Source organism: Natrix helvetica (genome assembly GCF_964273705.1).
Source record: "Natrix helvetica genome assembly, chromosome: 4".
Classification (NCBI taxonomy): domain Eukaryota; kingdom Metazoa; phylum Chordata; class Lepidosauria; order Squamata; family Natricidae; genus Natrix; species Natrix helvetica.
Genome location: NC_138550.1, coordinates 159,566,466 through 159,589,618, shown reverse-complemented (window position 1 = coordinate 159,589,618; position 23,153 = coordinate 159,566,466). Strand labels below are relative to the sequence as shown.

The window sequence follows — 23,153 nt, the reverse complement described above, 5'->3', positions numbered from 1 at the left end:
AAGGACATTGTATGCAGCATAGCACATGTGAGATGGATTGCTCTCCACGTTCACAGATTACCTTCAAAATACATGAAGTAACTTCAAAAGAAAAACTCCTTTTCCTTAAGATTGATAATAATAATAATAATAATAATATATTTATTTCTTAGCCGCGCCCTCTCCCGAAGGACTCGGGGCGGCGTACAACAAAACATTCGAAATAAATATGCAAACAAAACAAACATATAACAAGGTACACTAAAACATACATACATATATATAAGGAGGAGATCGATTAATAAAAACAATTAAAATACTGTATTTAAAACCCCTAGAAATTAAATGTAATTAAAAAACCCAGTTAAAAACCCGTCAGGAGCGATATGGTTAAATCAAAGTTGAGCCAGGCCAGCTGCTTGGAATAGGTGGGTCTTAAGCTTAATACGGAAGGAGCGGAGGTCAGAGGTATTCCTAATATCCGGAGGGAGGTCATTCCACAGGGCTGGGCCCGCCACAGAGAAGGCTCTACTCCTAGGCGCCGCCCCACGACATTGTCTAGCGGACGGCACCTGGAGGAGCCCCTCTCTGTGCGAGCGAATTGGTCGCAGGGATGTATGGGGCAGAATACGATCCCGCAAGTAACTAGGTCCTAAGCCATGATTCTTCCTCCCTCCCACGCAGTCTAGTTAGCAATTTCCATACTGGCCAAGGTTGTTTTAGACTAGGTGTCACACAGTTGTGTGTTTTTTGCCCAGTTAGTTTCCAGATAAAGCCACGTTGATGAGCCCTGGGCCCTTTTAACTTTTGATTTTGTTTTTAAATCACTCATTTATGGATTGTTCTAGTTGTCAGGTTACAGGGAGGGAAAAAAGAGAGAGAGAGAGAATGAAATGGTTTAGAGGTAATCCTGGACTTTTGACCAGTCACTTAGCAACTGTTCAAAGTTACGACGGGTCTTCCCAGGGCCACTTAATGAGCTGGATTTGAGCTTCTAACAGCCCCACACTTCACCCCGTGCAATAACATTTCGAGTGCTTGGCAACTTGCTCACATTTACAACTGCTCACAGCAGCCTATGGTCATGTGGCTGTGATCGCCAACATTTTTCCTGGGAATTAGTATTTAATTCCGGTTTCCAGCAAAAACAACAGCAGCAGCCATTGTGGACAATGGATTTGCTTAATAAGTGATCTTTGCTGACCATGCACCTCAAAAAAATGTCTTAAAATCGGGCATAGTCACGATGAGAGCCGTTTAATGACTGGCATGAGTTACCACTGTAATTACAGTTGTAAGTTGAAGACTATCTATACTAATAATACTAATAATACTGCTACTAATCTATACAACCAATTTTGTTGTATACCTGTTTTACAATGACAATAAAGGCTATATTACTACTAAGCCCTTGGTAGACCGACCTTCGCTAGCTCTCCCGTATTCAGTTTTCTCTGTCCAGAAGATGGTCTTGGAGAAGGTCCAGTTGAGATTTCTTCTCTGTCCTCTACGAGTAGTTGGTATAGGGTCTCCTGCTTGAGCAAGGGACTGGCTAGAAGACCTCCAAGGTTCTTTCCAGCAAGATTCTGACTGATAGCATTCTCCATTGGCCAAGTGTGATTGGACACACAAGGAATTTGTCTTTGGTGCATAAGCTCTCATTGTACCTAAAAGCTATAAGTGGTAAATCATGATCATAATCACCATAAAAATACACTCATCATGAATCATAAGATACAACACTTAGTGATACTCATAGAATACTAAATAAGCAATCAACATAAATCGTACTAAATAAAACCAAATAAAACAATATAAATTGTAAAGAGTACAAGCAACAAATTATAGTCATTAAGTAGAAAAGGATATAGGTAATAGGAAAGATGAGAAAAATAATAGCAAGTGTCTTACTAAATAGTTTTGTAAGACACTATTACTATTATTTTTCTCATCTTTCCTATTACCTATCTTTCCTATTACTAAATTGTTTTGGGTGGCTCAGTGGCTAAGACGCTGAGCTTGACAATCAGAAAGGACGGCAGTTCGGTGGTTCAAATCCCTAGCGCCACGTAATGCAGTGAGCTCCCATTACTTGTTCCAGCTTATGCCAATCTAGCAGTTGAAAAGCATGTAAAAATGCAAGTAGGAAAACAGGGAACACCTTTGGTGGGAAGGGAACAGCGTTCCGTGTGCCTTTGGCGTTTAGCCATGCCGGCCACATGACCACGGAGACGTCCTTGGAAAGCACTGGCTCTTCGGCTTTGAAACGGAGATGAGCACTGCCCCCTAGAGTAGGGAAGATTAGCACATATGTGCGAGGGGAACTTTTATCTTTAAATAGTTTTGACAGTGTGTGGAAATTAGTTGTTTAGCAGAGTGATGGCATGGGGGGGGGGGTGGAAATGTCCTTGTGTCTAGTTGTTTATAGTTTGTGCAGTTAGGCTTTTTAATAAAGGCGCAGTCACCTTCATGAGGGGGGGTGTCTTCCTCTTGAGCCCCTGATCATTTTTTTACACTCTGCAACCAAGGCTAAGCCCATCATCCAGTAGGGTGGAATTAATGTACTGGCAATGCAGAAGAACAGCTGATGGCCTCTTATCTAAAGCTTGGCGTTTGTTTGTTTTTTTAAATCTCAAGATTCAGAAATCCTCTTTTCTGTTTTAAGTTCTTTTCAAACTCAAAGTCCTCCTGGCATGTTGGGTGACAACCCCAGTCCCCACCCCACCCCCCCGCCTCCACCTGCGTGGCCATCTGGCCGATGAGAACCTCAAGTCTGAAGTTGACCCGAGACTCTTGCTTCTGGCACTTCTAACAATGTTGTGACAGTGCCATTCAGAAGAATAAAACCCCACCGGGGTCTGCGATACTAATTGGATTAAGCTCTAAGGAGAGACTGGTGTAGGGTGTGTTAACGGAGGACCCATTGAAGGAGGAAATAGCTGCGCCCTTCCTGTAGGGAAGAAGCAGCCATACTAGCTGCTGCTCACCATAGAATAGAGCTGAACCAATAAAGATAGACCCAGACAGGTGTGTTAGTCATTTCCCTTCACCTACCAGTTTGCAAGTGTGAGCGTGTGTGTGCGCGTGCTCTCTTCGCTCGCAGGTGCCACCTTCCGTGCATGAGTTTTTTGGTGAAAAAAGGGCCTAAATGGGATGCTGTAGAGCCGGGCGAGTGGCCGTGGTCACCCGCGATATCCGCTACCGGTTCGGGTAAACTGGTCTGAACTGGTAGAATACCACCTCTGGTCCCAGACTTACAATAGTTCATTTAGTGACCATTGGAAGTTACAACGGCACTGAAAAAAAGCCACATGGCCATTTTTCACACTTACAACCATTGCAATATCCCCATGGTCATGTGATCAAAATTCAGGTGGTTTGGCCACTGACTCATATTACCGTATTTTTCGGAGTACAAGACGCACCCTTTTCCCTCAAAAAAGAGACTGAAATCTGGGTGCATCTCATAAACTGAATATAGCATTTTTGGCCTCCCAAAACCCCGCCCCCTTCACCAAAATGGCCGTGAATAGTCTTTAGGAGGCTTTCAGAGTGCTCCTGGAGGCTGGGGAGGGCAGAAATGAATGAAAAATGGGCCGTTTTTTGCTCAATTTTGCCCCCCAGCCCCAGGAGTACTCTATAAGCCTCCTAAAGGCTATGCGTGCCCTTTTTTTTTGACAAAAAACGGGCCATTTTCGGGAGGTCTGCAGAGTGCAAAAACTTTTTTTTAAATTTGCCTCTTCAAAATCTTGGTGCGTCTTATACTCCGGAGCATCCTATACCCCGAAAAATACAGTTTTTGTGATGGTTGCAGTGTCCCAGGATCTTGTTTGTGAATTTCTGACAAGCAAAGTAAACAATTGTGAAGTTGTAAAATGGGGTGAAAAACCCACTTAAGAAATATCTCACTTAGCAACAGAAATTTTGGGTTCAATTGTGGTTGTCAGTTGAGGATTACCTGTCCACTTTGTTCCATAAAGCAATAGCCAATTCTTTTTGGGTGTTGTTTTAATGGTGGTTATCTTTATTTATAAATGGCGTGAACCCAACCTACTACAGGTAGTCCTTGACTTACCACAGTCCATTTAGTGACCATTCGAAGTTACAATGGCACTGAAAAAAAAAGGCTTATGACCATTTTTCACACTTATGACCATTGCAACATCCCATGGTCATGTGATTTACATTCGGAAGCTTGACAACTGACTCACTTTTATGACGATTGCAGCATCCTGTGGTCACGCGATCCCCTTTTGCGACCTTCTGACAAGCAACGTCCATTGGGAAGCCAGTTTCACTTAACAACCTTGTTACTAATTTAACAACTACAATTACTCGCTTAACATGAAAGTAATAAAATTGGGCAAAACTCACTTTAAACATATTTCTCACTTAGCAACAGAAATTCTGGACTCCATTGTGGTCATAATATGAGCCAAGGGGGCGCAGTGGTTAGAGTGCAGCACTGCAGGCTACTTCAGCTGACTGCTAGATGCAGTTCGGCAGTTCGAATCTCACCAGGCTCAAGGTTGACGACTCAGCCTTCCATCCTTCCAAGGTGGGTAAAATGAGGACCCAGATTGTTGAGGGCAATAGGCTGACTCTGTAAGCCGTTTAGAGAGGGCTGGAAAGTATCATGAAGCGGTATATAAGTCTAAGTGCTATTGCTACAAGTTGAGGACTGCCTGTGGACATCAGTGCCCCTGCACTGTCCCAACCTGCCCCACTGCCTGTGGTACTTAATTGGGAAAAGTCGCCCCCATTGATTTTGAAATCTGACGAAATCTGGCAACCTTATGAAATTTTAGATACTGTTGGAAAATCTGAAGAAATAGGTTAAGGCAGGAGTGTCCAAACTTGGGAACTTTAAGACTTGTGGACTTCAACTCCTAGAATTCCCCAGCCAGCATGGCTGGCTGGGGAATTCTGGGAGTTGAAGTCCACAAGTCTTAAAGATCCCAAGTTTGGACACCCCTCTGGGTTAAGGTGTTGAAAATGACTGATAGCCCATAATGATATACATTTCTTTTGGTTTTCCTTCCTGCACCTTCCCTTATTTACCATAGTCTCTAGGTTGGGAACCGTTGGCAATTTGCACTCCGGCTTACCAATTCTGGTTTATAGGTTTGTTGCACGTATAGGCAATACATGCAAATAAGGATTCAACAAATCATGGTTTATTCAACAAACCATGGTCAAAGCAAACTATGGATCAGGTCCAGGATTCTCCAGAGTCCTCCCTTTTCATAGCGTCTGTTTGCAAGGTTTGATCACGCTTCCCTCCCTCCAACTGAACCCCCCTCCCCCAAAAAATTGCCACTTAGTCTTGGCTTTTTTCGACCCGATCCGCGGTCCCCCCCCCCTAAAAAAAATCCTCTGCCCTTTTCCACCTGGACCCGAAACGGCTCAACACCCGAGAGCCCGGGGAACTACAAGCCACGCGATTTAGCACCGTGTTGTTGTTGTTATTATTATTATTTTTGGCGCCCGCCCGACTCCACTTCTCACCCTGAGGGAGGCAAGGAGAAACTCGGATTTTTCTCTCTCCACCTTTTTTTTTTTTGCCGGCTCTAGCGCATGCGCAGTGTCTCAAACAGTCGCCGCCACAACCGCCCTGCCGCACGCCACCCTCTCCGCGGGCAGCTGTGCTGCGCCTCCCGGTATAGATATATATCCGGCTGGTTGACGCGCACGCGCGTGACGCACGCACGCCCGGCGGTGGCCGTCCTCGCCTCCTCCACACACACACCGTCTTGCCTGGACGGTGCGGGCGGCTCCGGCGCGGCTCCGCTTTGCCCACCTGAGTCCCTCCCCTCAAGCTTCGGGGGAGGGAGGGAACAGCGCGGTGAGTAGGCGCTTGGAGGAAATACGAGGGCGGAGGGCGGGAGAGGCCTCGCTTTAAAAGGGAAGGGGGGGAAAGGCTTTTCCCTGCGCGCGCTTTCACCCCCCCCCTCTCCTCTTAGGTTCCCGTCTGCAAGAGGCGCTCGGCCCCTCCCGCGCGGCACATGGGCCGGCCCCGCCCCCTCCCCTGCCTTGCGGTCCCGCCCCTCGGCGCGAGCCCCTCACGCGCAGTTCCCCTGGAAACCGCACCTTGGCCCCTCCCTCCCCCGCTCCCTTCCTTCCACGTGGTTTCTGTTGCTGCTCTTCCTCCTCGTGGTGGCCTCGCTTGGCCTCTTCCCCAAAACTGGGTGGGTGGCTGGGTTTCAATGCATTTCTCTCCTCCACCTACCCAATTAAATCCCTTGGCGCCCCTCCACCTTTTACGGGTAGTCCCCGACTTACGACCGCGACCGTGCCCAGGATTTAGGTTGCTAAGTGAGACATTCGTTAAGAGAGTCCTTCAACCCCATGGTGAAAAAACGGGAAAAAAGCTATACAGATAGTTCTTGACTTACAACCTCAAGGGAGCCGAAACATTTCTGCTGCTAGGCGAAACATTTAAGTGAATGGTGCCCCATTGTACAGCCTTCCTTGCTAGGGTTGTTAAATGAATCACGACGGCTGTTAAGTTAGCAACACCCTTACCAACAACTTAATTGAACAACAAAGCTGTTGCCTTGACCACTCCGGCAAGAAAAGGTGGTACAGTGAGGCGACACGCCCTTAACCAAAGAGCGACTTATGACCGTTTTTCACACTTACGACCATTGCACCACCCCCATCTGATTTACATTCGAATGCTCAACAAGTGACTCACATTTATGACGGTGGCAGGATCCCGGGGTCACACGATTTTCCCTTTTTGCGGCCTTCTGACAAAGTCAATGGGGAAGTAAGATTCCCTTAATAACTGTAACTAACTCAACAACCGCAGCCATTCCTTAGCCATATTAGAATGCACAGAAATGGACAGATTAACGCTCATTATTAAGAATAAAGAAGAAATCGAATGTTTTCTGCTGTGGGATCATTGTTGTAATTATATTGATATGCAGTTATACTATTAATATTATTGTGACAAGCATAACAAAAAATATGTGGATTATGATTGTTCAAATAATTGTACCCAGATCTCACACTGTGTGATGGAGATGGAAAGTAATATAAATAAAATAAATAAAACATGGAAAAAAACCTGCAGCCATTCCCTTAACAACTTTGTCAAGAAAAAGTGGTACCAACAGAAATGTTGGGCTCAATTGTGGTCATAAATCGAGGACTACTGCTGTAATGGGTTTTACCTAGAGCAGCCTTTGCATTTGATCAGAAACCTGCCATTAGCACAGAATATAATGGCCAAGCGCTGCATTCATCTTTGCACATAAAGCAACTGCACTGCTTCAGTTAGCAACTGAAGGCGAACAGGTAAACCTAATGGCACTTATGGTTCTAAGCAATTTAAGACGAGGTTATATCTTGACCTTCACTCATTATCACCCTGGTGGACTTTCATAAGGCCTACTTCCATGTCCCAACCCTGACATCTGGTACTATCTAGCATCGTTTTGAATTCTAGGGGGTTGGACTAGATGACCTACAAGGTCCCTTCCAACTCTGTTAATCGGTAGTCTTGTAATCTTGTACAAAGGGTCTGTCTCCTGGTTGTATTAACCATTGTGGTTTGTTATATCTTTCTTGGCTGGTGTGTATTTCAATGTTTATATCTGCAGTTGGAATTATTTTAATTTATTTTAACTTCTTCGCCACCCAGCATCATTAATCAGGATGGGTGACTGTACAAATTGATTGATTGAATGAATGAATATTACAGATAGAGGCAGTTGTCATTCTGCAAATTCTTAGACCATGTTGGGGTTCACATTTTTCCTAATTGTTTCATAGTTTCTCCCATCAATTGAGAACTCTTGTTTTCCTTAAGTTTTATTACAGGACATTGTCATTTCTGCCCACCTGTTCTTTCACTTTTCTATATTATCTTTATTGTTGGTAACACTACTCCTATGTTTACTTACTTTCAAATGATTGTGAACCTATAAGATCTTGCAAATTAGCTAACCCCATCTTAGCCTAGGGTGTTGTGTGAATTGAGTCTTTGTGGCCAGAAAAATGAGTTCATTGTGGATAAACTCATCACATGAACCAAACTGAGAGTACATTTGCATAAGATACAAAAACCTCTGCAGATCTGACCTCTGTATGCCACATATCACCCTTATTTTTCTTTGCATGTATAGATCTCTGGTCTTGTTTCAAGGCTATTTGCTCCATTTTCTTAAAGTTGCAGGTTAGTTTTCTATATCTCATGCCATGCTTGCTTTTTGCCTTGTTATTCATACAGGTATTTTAAATATGTCCAATTTAATGCACCATACAATATCACATTGAGTATTAATACTCAGTGCTGAAATGAGCGATGAAGAATATACCTAAAACCTCTGCCTTGAATATACTAATTATCTTTTATCTTATTTTGAATGTAGAATTCATATCTCAATCTGTTTCTTCATCCTTCCATCAATTACAGTACCCCATGATATGAGATTTGCTATTTGGAGGCTCTAAAACAACAGAAATCTTCATGGAATAAACTCATAATAATTGTATATTAGAGACAATATACATCTGTTTGTTGGATACTGATAGTGAAAGGATGCCTGTTATTCTTAAACGCCTCTAAGAAAAAGCATTTGCAGTGTAACGGATTGTGTGGTAAAGTTTACATGGATTTCCTGTTCATGTTAGATTTCTTTGCATTTATTTTCTAACTTGTGCCCAATTTAAACATGTATTAATCAGTTTTCCCCCTACAATTTCTTGAATATGAGTGTCTCTCTTTTTTGTTTGGAACACCTGCATTTTATATAATAACACATATGCTAAACTTTGGAAAGATTTATGTTGCCCATAACACACCATGTAGATTTTAGATGTTACATTTTGAGAACGTGTAAGTTACAGAACGTACTTCATGAGAAATGAGGTGCCTAACGCACTCCCAAATGCACAGTGAGAAAAATGACACTTGATCACATGACACACACACACACAGGACACTGCAACTGTCATAAATATGAACCAGTAGCCAAGCATCCAGAATTGACCTTGGGGATGTTGCAATGGTTGTAAGTGTGAAAAATGGTCATAAGTCCCCTTTTTTCAGTGCTGTTGTAACTTGAGATGGTTACTGAAAATTGATGTAACATGGTCATAGCCCCCAATGCTAGGCAGTAATCTTGCAACACTTTATTAGGCAAACTAATTTCTGGACTTTATTTAAAGACATTCCCTCATGTGATCTATTGCAGAAACACAGGTGGGAGGTTATGAAAGCATGTCTAATTGTACAAAGATTACTAAACTGCGCACAATAACTTGGAAGCCATTGATGCTCCATTAGTCTTCCTCACAGTTAAGGTTTTTCAGTGGGCCCTGACCTTCCCTTGCATAGTTTCATCTGAACGCCATTCATTTTAGCAGTTGACACCATTGACTTAGCTTGCTTATGATGGTGGCTTCTCAACTTGTCCTCATCAACTCCATCCAGACACTGGGCTCAGGGCAGATAGAGCCACAGCTGTTTCCTCAAGACGAAAGAGAAATCTGGGAGTCATTTGCGTATTGATGACCTATGATCCCGCTTCAATGGTTTCATCGTCAAGATATGAAATAACTTAGCAGAGATAATAGAATCCTGAAATGGGCTCAAGGTATAATTAAAAACTCTGGCACAAAGTTCCCGAAGGATTGATTCCATTTTCTCTTGTACAGTTCTGTAACTGAACACGATGGATTTGGAAATAAAGCTGATAGAACTTACTCCAAAAGTAAACTTACTCCAGAGTGGCAGACCTTTCATGCTTCTTCCAAGGTCATAATGTTGATAGTTAATAATGCGGTGTTTTTTATTTAGGTATTACTGTGTTATATGTGAATCCGGGAGGGTTTAATGCTTCATTTTTCTGTCTTCCTATTTGATGTATTGTACATAATCTTGGTAGCACTAATTTATTCTATGTGTTATTAGTTGCAAATACTGTGGGATTAGTTATTAGTTGCAAATACTGTGGGATTGAATAAATGCATTTCTTATCCAGTCATATAGGAATAAAAGAGTCACAGTAACCAATGTACGGTCAAAACTTTCCTACTTCCTGTAAGAATTGCAAAGATTTATAATTCAAGTTGAAGATGCTTCTGATAATATTCTGTTAGTTGCAAAATCGTGTCTGACCCATTGCAATCTCATGGACAATGTTCCTCCAGGCCTTCCTGTCCTCTACCATCCTCTGGAGTCCATTTAAGCTCACACCTACTGCTTCAGTGACTCCATCCAGCCACCTCATTCTCTGCCGTCCCGTTCTTCTTTTGCCCTCCATCGTTCCCAGCATGAGGCTCTTCTCCAGGGAGTCCTTCCTTCTCATTAGGTGGCCAAAGTCTTTGAGTTTCATCTTCAGGATCTGGCCTTCTAAAGAGCAGTCAGGGTTGATCTCCTCTAGGAATGACCGGCTGGATCGCCTTGCAGTCCAAGGGACTCGCAGGAGTCTTCTCCAGCACCATAAGTTCAAAGGCCTCCATTCTTTGGCTCTCAAACTTCCTTATGGTCCATAAGTATTATATTATAGTATTCTAAAAATTCTAAAATCGAATTCTGAAAGTACCTTTCAGGCAGTCCCACATTAATTAATACATTAATTCAGCAACTTTTGTGGGTCATAAGGCACATTAGACAGATGGAATGAGTAGGACCCTGAGAAAGGTATATGCACATCCTCTTACAGTGAGTGTGAAAACTGTGGTAGTAAATCATGTGTTTGGCAGGAAATACAATGCAGGAAGTAGACAGTTACTTTCTGAAGATGTCTACCACCAGTGAACGTTAAGTGCAATACACACACACAAAAAAGTATATGTGTATGCAATTGTGATCTGATTAACAGATGCAGCGTTTGCATTTAAAATTTGGTCTCATGAACATACTTAAACAATAGTTTCCCCTTAGCAACAACTGGGATCAACAATTTGATCTTTAAATGAAGCATGCAACTGTGTTATGGATCTTATTTCGGCATTCTCTTTATCTTATAGATCTGCAAAGGTCCCAAATACCAGGTTAAAGTTAAATAAAAGTTAAAGTTTTCCAGCACCATCATAATGGCAAAATATTGCAGTCATTAAACAAGGACAATCTGTATTGCCAGATTGCACAGGGCTTGGTCAATGACAATCTGTCCTAAGTGCTTAGTGGATTTCATTCTTGGGACTTACTCTTTTACTAGTCTGTCCTCTGACCAGACTTTAAACTGTTCCTAGCATAAATAACATTCTGATTTACAAATCTAGCTCATAGTTGAAAGCATTTTTCAGAAAGCAAATTCAACATCCCTGTGTAACTCACAAGGTCTTCAGAAATTGATCTGTCTGTGATAAAAATGAGAACTTAGCACAAATTCAAAGAAAGTTGAACAGAGCTTTCTACAAGGCCTACAAATGGAGTTAGATAGTTGCAATGCCTTGTATTCTAAAAAGAAAAGCACATTTTTCAGACAGAAAACATGTTGCAAACACACACACACATGCATACATCATGATATGTGTAAATGTGTGTGTATACACACACACTTACACACACACTCTCACACACACACACACAGTCCTAGAGTGTCTAGGATATTCAAAGGAAATTCACTACAAATTATACAGAATTTCCCCACCTGTGAAATTTAATGCAGGATAGGGATGCATTAGCGCAAAATAAAATATACAGAACTAATTTTAAAATTGCTAGAAGGGCTGGTTCTACACCTGTCAGGCCTAGAATAAAATAGAATCCTCCTGCAGGGTATTTATAAAATAGTTTATTTATAATGACATTTACTGTATAAAAAAAATATACCGCAGTTAGATCTCCACATTATTTTACTCACCTACTAGGTCAATATAATTAAAGGGGGGGGAGGAATATTGCTGCTATTTACTAGTCATTACAAATTAAGCATGTTTCTGGGAATCATTAAAGCACCTGGAATAGCTATTCTAAATTGCATAATAGAAAAAAGTGGACTATATTAATTTCCATTAAAGGACGACTTGACAATAACAGTACTTCAGTCAGCTAACTTTATGCATAAAGTGCCCCGGTCTCTGATGTTATAATGATTTCAGAGTAATCAGAATAATAGCAGCAGTACACACATTTGGGGCCTTGTAAGCATGATATAATATTAAAGCCTTTCCATTATTATTATTATTTTTTAACCCAATCCTTCATTTGATATGCTTTTCCACAAGGAAAGGAAGAAAAACTCGAATGGTGAAAAGTGAATGAATGAAAGTGGTATTAACCACATGATGGTATTAACAATTTGAAAGCAAAAATGTCAGATGTACTATCAATTGTGCACCAAGCAGTGAAAAAGTCAAAGAAACGGAAGGACTCCCTGGAGAAGAGCCTCATGCTGGGAAAGACGGAGGGCAAAAGAAGAAGAAGGGGACGGCAGAGAATGAGGTGGCTGGATGGAGTCACCGAAGCAGTAGGCGTCAGCTTAAATGGACTCCAGAGGATGGTAGAGGACAGGAAGGCCTGGAGGAACATTGTCCATGAGATTGCAATGGGTCAGACACGATTTTGCAACTAACAGAATATTATCAGAAGCATCTTCAACTTGAATTATAAATCTTTGCAATTCTTACAGGAAGTAGGAAAGTTTTGACCGTACATTGGTTACTGTGACTCTTTTATTCCTATATGACTGGATAAGAAATGTATTTATTCAATCCCACAGTATTTATTTGCTGCCTAGGTTAGCAACTCTTATATGCCTTAACAATCTTAGCATACAGATTTGTCTTTTTCCCCCCTAGGCTTATGGGATCATATCCCGGGTTCTAATTCATACTTAAGTTAACTTGAGCTTTGTTAAAAACCTAATGCTAAGGTGATAAGTCATAACATGGAAGCCATGTCTCAACCTAGCAAAATTATATAAAGGGCCTAATATAGATAGTCCTCACCTTACAATCACAATTGAGCCCACCATTTCTGTTACTAAGCCAGACAGTTGTGAAGTGGGTGTTACTCCATTTTACGACAGTTGTTAAATAAATCAATGCAGTTGTTAAGTTAGCAACTTGATTGTTAAGTGAATCTGATTTCCCCATTGACTTTACTTGCCAGAAGGTTGGAAAAAATGACCCCCGGGGACAATGCAAGCGTCACAAATATGAACCAGTTGCCAAGCATCCGACTTTTGACCCCGTGACCATGGGGATGCTGCTATGGTTGTAAGCTTCAAAAACGGTTGTGAGTCACTTTTCCCAGTGCCGTTGTAACTTTGAATGGTCACCAAACAAAATGTAAGTCGAGGGGTATTTACATCTCAGAACCAATACACACTGTCTCCTTCTCAACTTATCGTATTTTCCGGAGTATAAGAGGCACCTTTTCCCCCTCAAAAAAGAGGCTGGAAATCTGGGTGCATCTTATACACTGAATACAGCTTTTTCTGCCTCCCGAAACCCCGCTGTCTTCACCAAAATGGCCATGCATAGCTTGTTGGAGGCTTTCAGGCAGCTCCTGGGGGCTGGGGAGGGCTGAAATGAGCAAAAGCCACCCAGTTTTTTGCTCAGTTTCCCCAGCCCCCCAGGAGCACTCCATAAGTTTCCTAAAGGCTATCCATGCCCTTTTTGTTTTTTACGAAAAACAGGCAATTTTTAACTCATCCCCACCCCCCGAGCAGTCTGCAAGCTCCCTAAAGACTATTCATGCCTTTTTTGGGGGGGGAAACGGCTCCATTTTCGTGAAAAACGGCCCATTTTTGGAAGGTTTGCAGAGTGCAAAACCTTTTTTTTAAAAAAAAAAAATCCTCTTCACCTTGCTGCGTCTTATACTCTGGTGCATTTTATACTCTGAAAAATACGGTAATTGTACAGGTTCCTCTTGAACTGTTACCATCCCAGTTGGGTTTGTGAAACATCTCTGGGATAATAGCTGAAGTGAGCCGAGCTGTTCTTGTCTTGCGCCTTCTTCCTTGCTGCTATATTTTGCATTGCAAACAACTGGAAGGAGCCAGAGGTCTTAAAATTGCGCAAATCAGTTTCAGTCTGGACAGATGGCAAGGGGAATCTTTTGTGTGGCTTCCAAATACAGCTTAATTTTATGTGGGTCAAGACAAAAGCACAACAAATGTGGTGGGTGTTTTTATATTCTTGTAAGGCAGGGGTGTCAAACTCTATTTCATTGAGGGCCACATCATGGTTGTGTTTGATTTCAAGTGGCCAGGATGGGCGTGGCCAACTGGATGTCACACCTGTTGGGGTTGCCTCTAGTGGCCCAAATGCTCTGCCAGCAAAAACAGGCTCTTGCAACCCTGCCAGCGAAAATGGATCAAAGGTAACATGGGGCGGTTCTTCGCTGTTTGCAGGGTTGCCCCGCGGGCCAGATCTAAGCAGGCCTTGAGTTTGACACCCTTGTTGTAAGGTAAGGATGGCCTTCAGTCAAATACCGGGATCCGTATAGATTCCAGGTGATGTTGCAGAATTCCTTTGCCATTGCTGCATTCCATAACTTTATATGTGTTTTTTTTTTCCTACAAAGATTTCTTGGGAATCACAGGGACCACCTTCAGAGCACATTATCAGGCTCAAGCTGATGCTCAAATATACCATCAGGATTCCTATCAGAGAGAAAACATAAAAAATATAGGAAGTCCTCTACTTACAACCGTTCATTCATTGACCGTTACAAAGGCACTAAAAAAAGTGACTTATGATTGTTTTTCACGCTTACAACCAGTGGTTGGTTCCTACCGGTTTGGACTGGTTTGGCCGAACCAGTAGTGGGTCGCTGGAACTGGCAGAGACCCAGGCCTGCCACGCCCCCAAACTGGTTCTTCGGCCGGCGCCATAGGCACTACCATCTTCTTTTTCACTTATGTGTATGTGCAGAACAATTATTGCACTGCGCATGCGTACATGTGCCCACACGCGAACTAGCAGTAGTGTCTACCGGAACCCACCCCTGCTTACAACCATTGCGGTATCTCAAAATTCACTTGGCAATTAACTCATATTTGTGACAGTCATAGCATTCTGGGATCATGTGATCCACCACTTTTGCGACCTTCTGACCAGCAAAGTCAATAGGGAAGCCAAACGCACTTTAAAAGTATGTTACTGGCTTAATGACCACAGCGATTCATGTAGCAGCTGTGGCAAGAAAGGTTGCAAAAGGGGGCAAACTTCACTCAACAAATATCTTGCTGAGCAACAGAAACTTTGCTGTGGTCGTACGTCGAGGACTTCCCTGTTTCCCCAAAAATAAGACCTCCCTGGACAATAAGCCCAATCGGGCCTTTGAGCGCATGCACTAAAACAAGCCATCCCCCGAAAATAAGCCCTCGAAAATATTTAAATTCATGTGTATCTGGTCCCCGCCATTTCCTCTGATTGGTTGCCGTGCAAACAACATGAGGTGAGGCCGTGGGGGGGGGGGAAGGGAGGGGGGAACATGCCCTATGCACCCCACACGCTCTTACCTAACCCTAGCCACCGCGCTCCTTCCCTCATGCTAATGACCAGCGATTAGGCCCAGCGATGCGCAACACAGCATCAGCCATGTGGTGACCACACTCGCCGTCTCCTGCACCTAAAAAATAATAAGACCTCCCCCAAAATAAGGCCAAGCGTTTATTTTGGGGGTCACAAGAAAAGACCCTGTCTTATTTTCGGGGAAACACGGTACCTGTAGTTGATAATAACCTTTTTTCCTCTATGAACTCCCTTGAGTTTGCAAAAAAAAAAAAAAATCTGCCTTAGTGCTGATACAGTATTTAGGTTGCTCCCTGTTCAGTAGCACAGCACATTTTTTGGAAGGCAAAAATTGCCAAGTCCAGTTTTTGGCATTTTGTCTATGCTTGTGGAGGCAGCTGAATGATTTGTTTAGGAAATAAGAGAAGTGGCTGCTTCTGAGGAAGCTTCCTGTATACATAAAAGGCTTTGCTGAGTCAGAGTGAAATAGCTCTTGTGAAGTGGAGATTGGAATGGATTTGGAAATCACTGGCTGCTTTTTTCAAGAGGCATCTGGACTTTCTTGGGTCTTTTTTTTTCTCCTTTTGAGGAGGTTTCGCTTCTCATCCAAGAAGCTTCCTCAGCTCTGACAGGGTAGTGGGGAATGGAAGGATTTATATTCCTCGCAGGCAGCTACGTCCTTTGGGACAACCATGACCTGGATGACTGAAAATCTCCACAGACTTTTAGCTACACAATTTGGGATGGACACCCTTGGAATGGTGTGGGAATAAGAAATAGATTTCCAGAGGGGGGTGGGGAGAGAAATGACTACAGGATCAGGAGCACTACTCAGGCGACCCTGAAGACACAGATAAACCTCCAAGTGGCCTCAACGACACTCTAAAAGGATGCAAATGTCCAGCTGTCTGCAAGGAATATAAATCCTTCCATTCCTATCCTGTCAGAGCTGAAGAAGCTTCTTGGATGAGAAGTGAAACATCTTCAAAAGAGAAAAGAAGAAAGTCCAGTTGCCTCCTGATAAAGCCCCCTTGGGAAAACCATGACCTGGATTGACTGAGAATCTCCATAGACTTTTAGCTATACAATTTGGGATGAACCCCCTTGGAATGGTGTGGGAATAAGGAATGGATTTCCAGAGGGGAAAAAAATTGCAGACTATAGGAAGTAGTAGCACTACTCAGGTGACCCTGAAGACACAGATAAACCTGCAAGTTGCTTCAATGACCCTCTAAAAGGATGCAAATGACCAGCTGTCTGCAAGGAATATAAATCCTTCCATTCCCCACCATCCAGTCAGAGCTGAAGAAACTTCTGGGATGAGAAGCAAAACCTCTTCAAAAGAAAAAAAACAACAAAGTCCAGTTGCTCCTGAAAAAAGCCCCTTTGGGACAACTATGACTTGGATGACTGAGAATGTCCACAGACAAATCTAGAAAGTTTCTTCCCTAAGAACAGAACCGGATCCCTAAATTCTTCCCCTTCCAACTGAAGCGGATTTTTACTGCAAAATTAAGGCAGGCCTCCCACGTTCACCAGGGATCGCTTCCCACCCATTCCCACTGCAAGCTGACTGCGATACCCATATTATCTTAGAATATTTCAGTTGAAGTAAGGACAGGAATCTGTTTCTGAAAGGTTTGCCATCCCTCCTGTGGGTTTGAAGCAAGCGTAGGCAGCTGGCAGTTGGAAAAAAAACGGTATTAAAGGCTATATTTATCAAATAGGAACTGGGACATTGTATTGCCTTGTTAATGAGATTGGTAGGAAAAACATCCTAAATATAGGGATGCATCTAATGAAGAAGAATGACATTTATAAAGGGTTCCATTTTGGAGAACCGGTCGTGGAAATTTGGAGTAGTTGGGACAACCGGCAAATATCACCTCTAACTGGCCCTGCTCCCATCTATTCTCTGCCTCCTGAGTCCCAGCTGATCGGGAGGGAATGGGGATTTTGTAGTATCCTTACCACAGGTGGTATTCAGCAGGTTCTGACCAGTTCTGGAGAACCAATAGCAGAAATTATTTCAGAGGACTATTAAATACCACCTCTGACTGACCCCACCCTCATCTATTCTCTGCCTCCCGAGTCCCAGCTGATTGGGAGGGAATGGGGATTTTGCAGTAACCTTCCCCTGCCATGCCCACCAAGACACACCCACAGTTAAAAAAAGTAAATTTTTTTGAATCCCACCACTGGATATATACTAGGCTGGGTAAAATTGAATTTACGTTTTCAGTTTATAATGTGAATTATTCCATTATTTCAGCATTTTGAGTGAACAATCTATGGAGATTCTCCGTCATCCAGGTCATGGCTGCCCCAAAGGTGCTTTTTCAAGAAGCAACTGGACTTTCTGGTTTTTCTTTGAAGACGTTTCTCTTCTCATCCAAGGATCTTCTTCAGCTCTGACTGGATGGTGGGGAATGAAAGGATTTATATTCTTTGCAGACAGCTTGTCATTTGCATTCTTTTAGAGAGTTGTTGAGGCCACCTGGAGGTTTATCTGGGTAAATCTCAGGGTCACCTGCGTGGTGCAAATGGATATGGAGCCACCTTGGAACTGTTGAAAGGATTGTGTTGTAGACTGAAGATAGATGATGTAATATCCCTCTATCAGTATGCAAAAAAAAATTCATTTTAATGTGTGCCGATTAATGTACATTCAAAGTGACAATAGTTATTCATTGTGTTGAGAGAGGGCTGTTCAATTTTGACATAGATGGCCTTTTTGACCCCTCTTTCAAACCAAGTGACCAGCTGTCTGCAAGGCGTATAAATCCTTCCATTCCTCACCATCCGGTCAGTGCTGAAGAAGATTCTTGGATGAGAAGCAAAACGTCTTCAAACAAAAACCAGAAAGTCCAATTGCCTCTTGAAGAAGCACCTTTGGGACAATCAAGACAGTGCAAGATGGTTTGTTTAACCGTGTTCTAAATGGACAACTGTATTTTGCCAATTCATTTGGATTGACTTGCTGTATAACTCAAGACACTGATAAATATAGTCCTACGTGATCATATTTAGTCTGTAGGTTTTGGGGGGAGAATCAAATTTTAAAAATTGGGAAGGTATGAGTAGTGGTCTTATTGATTCAAAAGAACAAAACTCATCTTAAGTTAGCATTCTGTGTCCCATCACTGTAATATCTAGTCCTTGGGTTATGTCCATTCATATAGTGACTGTTCAAAGTTACGGAAGTGCTGAAAAAATGGACATGAGGACCAGTCCTTGAAATTTCAGCCTTTGCAACCCCACAGTCACACTATCATGACCTGGTACTTGGATGCATGACAATGATTATGACATCAAAGGAGCTGCGATCACATGATCGCTGTTTGTGAACATGTCAGTTTCCCACAAGGAAAGTCAATGGGAAGTATTGGGATTCCCTGGACCTGCCCTGGCCTCCCCGAAACTCCTCTACCCCCCTCCCATTGGTAGCCCTCTACCCCATTGGCACCCCCATGTTCCTTAACTGGGATTCCCTCTGCTTCCCAGTTCACAACTTTGAGTTACGATGGCAACCATGACTGCTGGGATTGCCATTGTTAAGTGATCTAGTCATTTGGTGTTATGCTTTACAATGCATCGCTTAGTGGCAGGAATTCTTTTTCCCATTGCCGTCATAAAGCGAGGACTATTTGTAGTGTCCAGAAAGTTGCTTTTAGGAGTTCACAAGTGGAACATGATCCTGCTTATCCCAAGGTCTGAATAATCTGATGTGTGCTAAAGACAATGGTTCCGTTTTGCTGTAAGGACTACATGCTTTTTGACAGCTTTGTCCATCAGTGGAAATGCCTGGTCATCTGGAGATGCTGTTTTGATGACTGGTGCTGCATCTTATGACTGTAGATTCTGCAGATCCCTGTTTCTTAAAAAGGACTTAGTTTTAATTAGAGAGCCACTTTCAGGTAAGAACATGCAACCAAAATAGCTTTTGGGGTTCTGTCACAGTGCGGGAACATTGTGCTATCTTTCCTTCAAAATTTAGGATTTCAATGGCTGTGACGCTTTTGATTTCTCTGTGTTAATATTAAAAACACAATAATATAGGTAAAGTAAAATAATCTGGGCATGCTTGTTGAACTTGTGTAAACATACTTGGTCAAAAATGTATACATTTATTTTGAAATATAGAATCCTTGTTGTTAGTTGTGAAGCCGTGTCCGACCCATCGTGACCCCATGGACAACGTTCCTCCAGACCTTTCTGTCCTCTACCATCCTCTGGCTTCCATTTAAGCTCATGCCTGTTGTTAGATACTAACTTCAGTTATAGTAGTTTCCACCGAGGTCCTCTGTTCCGGTGAGAACAGAGGTTTAATCTCATTGGTCAAAGGGTCTGACAGCTCCATATAAAAGGGCTGCTGTCAGACTCAACCTTCGCTGGATTGTTCTCACTTGTGTTATAATAAAGAGCTGTTGTTACCGTTAGTCTGTGTGTGCCTGTCCATTACCCGATCTAACACTGGCGACGAGGATGGGATTGGAAGGCAACTAGGCGAACCAAAAAGAGCATTGCAATCCAGCAAGTACATCTAGCCCGGAGCTCAGCGTGGCTTTCAGCAGTCATTTTTGAGCAGCAAACTCAAAACACCCTCAGAACACAAAATGGCCATGCATGCCCCACCTACTTCATATGACCCAGTCACCGAGCACTGGGACTCGTATATGCTGAGGTTTGACTGCTTCCTCGAAGCCAACGACCTCATGGGCCTTTCTGAAGGCCGCAAGAAGAACATGTTACTGTGGATGGGAACTGTTGGAAACGGCCAAAGACCTCTCTGAACCAACACCGCTACAATTGGTCACTTGGTCCGTGCTCCAGCAGACGCTAAGGACCCACTACACTCCCAAGCCGTCTAAGCACGTTCGCCGGCACGAATTTAAAATTCGCAACCAGAAGGAAGGCGAATCAATCAACGAGTACATTGCGGCGCTACGAAAGGCCGCAGCGTACTACGAGTTCCGAGACCTAAATGAACTTATTCTTGACCGCATTATATGCGGTGTGTGGGACATTGACTTACAGAGGAGGTTACTTGCCAAATCTAACCCCGTCAAGTCTACAGAGACCCTGCAGCATCAAAGCACTCGGCAAGACGCAGGGAAGAGCACATGCATACATAGCGAGGCTGCAGAGGCCGAGAGCTCTGAAGGCGAAGAAGATGACAGCTGCTGCATGCGCAGTAGCTATGCCAAGCTGGCGTGCAAATTCAAACCAGGATTCCCACCTTGCGCTAGCTGCGGAGGAGACCATGCCCAATCGGCTTGCCGTTTCCGTGACGCTATCTGCCAGCACTGCGAGCGAAAGGGGCACATCGACAAAGTTTGCAGAAGCGAGCACCCCACGATGACCTGGCAGCCAAGAAGCTGAGCTAACCGCCAGCAGAGGCCCAACCAAGGGGCATGGCAGAAACCACCACGGCGCTCAGAGGGCGACTCCAGAGTCACCTACCACACCTCAATCGGCCAAGTCCACACTAGGCGGCCAAAAAAGCTTAAGGTCACAGTCCTCATTGAGGGCTCTCCATGTGAGGTGGAGATCAATACGGGGTCATCACTGACCATCATGCCGTGGTCTACACTCAAGCGGGCTATCTACCTAAAGAAGCAACACCTTCACACACCTGACATCCTCCTTTGTGATTACCAGGGGAACCAAGTCCCCATTGTGGGCCAGGGCACCTTCGGGTGCAATTCAAAGACTACAGCAGCCAGCTCCCAGTGACGGTGGTCAGCGGAGACCTGCAGAGCCTCCTGGAACTTGACTGGTTTGAAGCCCTGGGGCTAGAAGTGACCGGTATCAACGCCTTGAAAGACGAGAGCGCCGAAGCAATATTTAAGGAGTTCGAGGACGTCTTCGGCACCGGTCTGGGTAATTATGTGGGGACTCCAATCTCTTTTAATTTGGACCCCAACATAGCCCCATAAGGCTAAAGCCCAGGAGACTACCTTTCGCTTTCCGCCCCAAAATCGATCTGGAAATTGACAAGCTCGTAGGCCAGGGAATCCTAGAGCCAGTTGATCAGGCACGCTGGGAGACCCCTATAGTGACATCTGTCAAATCTGATGGGTCTGACTGCCAAATTAACGTGCCAAGGGTTGAATTCTTAGGATACATAATCGACGGCTCTGGGATTCACCCGACCACGAGAAAAATTAAAGCTATTCAGGATGCCCCTACACCTCGCAATCAAACCGAGCTACAGGCGTTCCTCGGGCTCCTTCATTTCTACAGCATCTTAAACAGAAAGCCACCGTTGCTGAGCTCTTACACTGCCTCCTGGCAAAGAATGTGAAGTGGTCCTGGGGCAGAGCCGAGGCTGCCGCATTTACCGCGGTAAAAAGACTTCTGTCGGCGGGCACGTTCCTTGTGCAGTACAGCCAGACCCTGCCATTGGTGCTGACCTGCGACGCTTCCCCATTTGGCGTCGGAGCCATCTTCAGCTCCAGCTGCGGCCTGTGAAAGGTTCCAGGAGTTTCCACCAAGCAGAGCTGCATAGCAAACAGGTCCACCCGACCTGTCTGAAGAACACCCTCCAACTGAACTGCGCAGGTCAGGCAGAGCTACCAAAAAGCCCGCCTACCTGCATGACTACGTAACCAGTAGGATTATTCCATCTAAGAGTGGAGGGGTGTTAGATACTAGCTTCAGTTATAGTAGTTTTCACCAAGGTTTAATCTCATTGGTCAAAGGATCTGACAGCTCCCTATAAAAGGGCTGCTGTCAGACTCAACCTTCGCTGGATTGTTCTCACTTGTTGTGTTACAATAAAGAGCTGTTGTTACTGTCCCCTGATCATAATCAAGGAGCTTCTGGAGGAGGAGGAGCTTCCGGGGCGAATGGCGGCTGTCGTGTAAGCTCCGCAGAATTGCGGAGGGGCCTCCCAGCTGGGAGAGGTGCTGCCGACCCTCAATATCATTCTGAGGGTCGGGCTTTGTCGGTGACCACCCCCCGGCTCTGCCTGGCTATGATGGGTCGGGCAGGGCACTTGGGTGGTCGGCTGGCCGGCAGGAAACCGGGAACGCTGAGGACGCCGAGCTCAGAATGAATATGAGAGCGCCGAACGCCGTTTGCCTTTCGCTGAGCGCTCGGCGGAGAGCGGAACGGAGAGGCGAGAGGCGAGCAGAGGTGTGTAGTGGGGTGTTCGTCTGGCTGGTGGGAGCGCCAGACGCTGAGCAGAGCGCTAGGCGCTGAGCGGAGAGACAAATGGCGAAAGGCGAGAGGCGTGGAGAGGTGGAGAGACGTGCGGAGTCACGATGATGGTGTCTGGCGTGTTGGTGTGTTGGCGTGCTGGCCGGGGCGCTGGTCGGAAAGCCGGAAGACCGCTTCGTTGTGTGGATGGAGTTGAGGAGAGGAGAAGAGAGGAGAGCTAAACGAAGCGGCTGGTGGAGGGGGAGCTGAGTGAACCACATCAGAGCAAAGACAACTGGAATGGAAAGCTTGAAATCTAAGGTTGTGGAATTTAACATGTCTAACATCTAACATGTCTAACATCTAACAATAGCCCCTGCGAAGATGAGCAGCAGGGGTCCCAAGAAGGCAAGTGTCCATCTTTTCCTGGGCCTGGTCATGGAGGAGAGACACCAGGGGGATAGGTGGACAGTTGCTGAAGGTGTGACTTTTTCCTTCCTGCCTTTATCGAGTACTGATTCTCTTGCCACAGCTTCAAACCTCATTAATCTATTTTACCATTGACTAGCCCACTAACTTACCCTTTTCACCTAGGGTTAGGACAA

The 23,153-nt window shown here is 44.2% G+C and overlaps 1 protein-coding gene across 1 annotated transcript in view; it reads left to right on the top strand.

Moving 5' to 3' along the window:
* The first annotated feature begins 5,587 nt into the window (after window positions 1-5,587).
* The window catches only part of CYRIB (CYFIP related Rac1 interactor B), a 91,338-nt gene continuing 73,772 nt past the window's right edge, over window positions 5,588-23,153 (top strand). Inside the window, exon 1 of the mRNA XM_081949878.1 lies at window positions 5,588-5,824. The gene's annotated coding sequence lies outside the window, so the exon portion shown is untranslated. The remainder of the gene's footprint in view (window positions 5,825-23,153) is intronic.